The sequence below is a fragment of the Cryptomeria japonica genome, unplaced genomic scaffold, assembly GCF_030272615.1.
Source record: "Cryptomeria japonica unplaced genomic scaffold, Sugi_1.0 HiC_scaffold_111, whole genome shotgun sequence".
Lineage (NCBI taxonomy): Eukaryota > Viridiplantae > Streptophyta > Pinopsida > Cupressales > Cupressaceae > Cryptomeria > Cryptomeria japonica.
Genome location: NW_026728933.1, coordinates 146673 through 149859, shown reverse-complemented (window position 1 = coordinate 149859; position 3187 = coordinate 146673). Strand labels below are relative to the sequence as shown.

General features: G+C 64.3%; 1 non-coding gene across 1 annotated transcript; it reads left to right on the top strand.

Annotated features, from left to right (window-relative positions):
• Window positions 1-397: 397 nt before the first annotated feature.
• LOC131865433 (5S ribosomal RNA) lies at window positions 398-516 on the top strand. Its single transcript, XR_009364155.1, has one exon. It is a non-coding gene; the product is annotated as a 5S ribosomal RNA (ribosomal RNA).
• Window positions 517-3187: the final 2671 nt, after the last annotated feature.

Below are 3187 nucleotides of genomic sequence, written 5' to 3'. Positions count from 1 at the left end.
GGTGCCCACCTTGCACCAAGTGCGCACCCGGGGCAAACCGAGCGCCTTGGTGCACCGGGGCAAGATCGAGCGTGCACCCGAGGCGCCCCGAACATGCACCAAGGTGCACTCGGCCCACATGTGAGCGCAGGTCGTTGCGCCCGAGGTGGTGTGTGGGCACCGCGTTGCAGACGGGACACTGCACGCACACGACGCCCCGTCCAGGTGCACGCACGTAGGCCGGGCCGGGTGCACACCCGATGCCCTAGCAAGGTGCGCGCACCCGGGCAGGGCTCACACTTGGCGAACGGGGCGCACTTCGCGAGGGAGGGTGTGCACCTCGACGGGGGTGGGTGGCCGGGGTGGATTCGCACGTGGGTCGCGGTTTGCTAAGTACACACTGCGACAAGCTCATAACGGGTGCGATCATACCAGCGTTAGTGCACCGGATCCCATCAGAACTCCGCAGTTAAGCGCGCTTGGGCCGGAGTAGTACTGGGATGGGTGACCTCCCGGGAAGTCCCGGTGTTGCACCCTTTTTTAGTTTTTCGCCGGGCGTCGCAATGCTATTTGAATTAACCTTTTGCCCGTTTGCGTTCTCGTCGGGGCCGGGCCGGGCCGGGGTGCGTTGCCCGCACTACCGCGCGCGCCGGGGCGACACCGAGCGCGCACCCGAGGCGCCCCGAGCACACAGGCCACGGTGCAACCCGGGCGTTGTGCGCGCACCCCGGTGCGCCCGAGGTGCTGCGCGCGCACCCAGGTGAAATCGGTGTGCACCTCGGCCAGTGCGCGCTCGGTCGAGTCGCGCACGTTGGCCAAGGTGCACGGTGATGTTTCTTACTCTAAGGTTCCGCACCAGACGCCCGGGACAGGTGAGCGAAGCTGGGCGGGGCCGGGTGCGCGCCCGGGGCAGGTGCACGCAGCTGGAGAGAGCTTTGGAGCGCACCAGAGGTGCGCACCTTGGAGCACACTTCGGAGCGCACCAATGATGCGCTCCATTCAAAAGTTTCCTGAAAAGGCAAAAAAAGTTGAGATTATAGAATTTCCCACTTGAGAGATTGTAAAAAAAAAAAATTTAAAATGAAGGAAACGCGGGTGCCAAGGTGTGCGCGCCCGGGTGCGCAGCCCAGCCAAGGTGTGCGCACCAAGGCGCCCACCCTGGCGAAGGTGCACGCAAGGTGCGCACCCGAGGCAAACCGGACAATTAACCCAACTTTCGACTTCGCGCGCACCTGCGCACCTTGGAGCGCACTTCGGAGCGCTCCTTGGTGCGCACCAATCTTGGGCACCTCGGAGTGCACCATGGCGCCCACCAAGGTGCGCACCCGCGGCAAACCGAGCTTCGACTTCGTGCGCACCTTGGAGGCGCCCACCAAGGTGCGCAGCCCAGCCAAGGCGTGCGCATCAAGGTGCGCACCCGGGGCAAACCGAGCTCCGACTTCGTACGCACCATGGAGCGCACAAAAGGTGCGCAACCCAGCCAAGGTGTGCGCACCCCGGGCAAACCGAGCTCCGAATCGTGCGCACCAGAGGTGCACGCCATCGTGCGCACCTTGGAGCACACTTCGGAGCCCTCCTTGGTGCGCACCGATGTTGCGCACCTCGGAGCGCACCCGGGGAAAACAATGCAATTAACCCGACTTTTGACTTCGTGCGCACCTCGAAGCGCTCTCGGGTTCGCACCTCGGAGCACACCGAGGTGCGCACCTTTGATGCGCTGCCTTCACCAATTTCCAGAAAAGGCAAGAAAACATTGAGAAGGTGTGCGCACCGAGGTGCCCACCCTGGCGAAGGTGCACGCGAGGTGCGCACCCGGGGCAAACCGGGCTCCGACTTCGTGCACGCCATGCTGCGCACCTTGGAGGGCCATGGTGCGCACCTTGGAGCAAACTTCGGAGCGCTCAATGGTGCCCAACCCAGCCAAGGTGCCCACCGCGGCGAAGGTGCACGCGAGGTGCGCACCCGGGGCAAACCGGGCTCCGACTTCGTGCACGCCGCACCTTGGAGCACACTTCGGAGCGCTCCTTGGTGCGCACCAGGGCGCGCAAACCAGCCGAGGTGCCCACCCCGGCGAAGGTGCACGCGAGGTGCGCACCCGGGGCAAACCGGGCTCCGACTTCGTGCACGCCATGGTGCGCACCCGGGGCAAACCGGACTCCGACTTCGTGCAGGCCGCACCTTGGAGCACACTTCGGAGCGCTCCTTGGTGCGCACCATGGTGCCCACCAGGGCGCGCAACCCAGCCAAGGTCTGCACACCAAGGTGCCCACCCCGGCGAAGGTGCACGCGAGGTGCGCACCCGGGGCAAACCGGGCTCCGACTTCGTGCACGCCATGGTGCCCACCGCGGCGAAGGTGCACGCGAGGTGCGCACCCGGGGCAAACCGGGCTCCGACTTCGTGCACGGCGCACCTTGGAGCACACTTCGGAGCGCTCCTTGGTGCGCACCATGGTGCCCACCAGGGCGCGCAACCCAGCCAAGGTGTGCGCACCAAGGTGCACGCGAGGTGCGCACCCGGGGCAAACCGGGGTCCGACTTCGTGCACGCCGCACCTTGGAGCACACATCGGGGCGCTCCCGGGTTCGCACCGTGGTGGGCACCTCGGAGCACACCAAGGTGGGCAGCGAGGTGCGCACCTTTGATGCGATGCCTTCACTAATTTCCATAAAAGGCAAAAAAAAACGAGATTTTAAAATTTCCGTTTTGAAAGATAGTGAAAAAAAGGGAATGCTGGTGCCATCTTGAGCCCGCCCTGGTGCGCAGCCCAGCCAAGGTGTGCGCACCAAGGTGCCCACCCTGGCGAAGGTGCGCGCCCGGGCAATTAACCCAACTTCCAACCTCGCGCGCGCCAGGGTGGGAGCGCACCCAACAACCGGGCCTGGGAAGAGCCAATGCGAGAAACCCCACCAAACGCTCTGACAAAAAAAGAGGGGGCGCTCCAGTAACCCCGCTTCGGAGCGCACCCTGGGCAAACCCAGCCAAGGTGCCCACCCCGGCCAAGGTGCAGGCGAGGTGCGCACCCGGGGCAAACCGGGCTCCGACAACGTGCACGCCGCACCTTGGAGCACACTTCGTAGCGCTCCCGGGTGCGCACCTTTGATGCGCTGCCTTCACTAATTTCCAGAAAAGGCAAAAAAAAAAGGAGATTTTGAAATTTCCGTTTTGAAAGATAGTGAAAAAAACGGAACGCGGGTGCCATCTTGAGCCC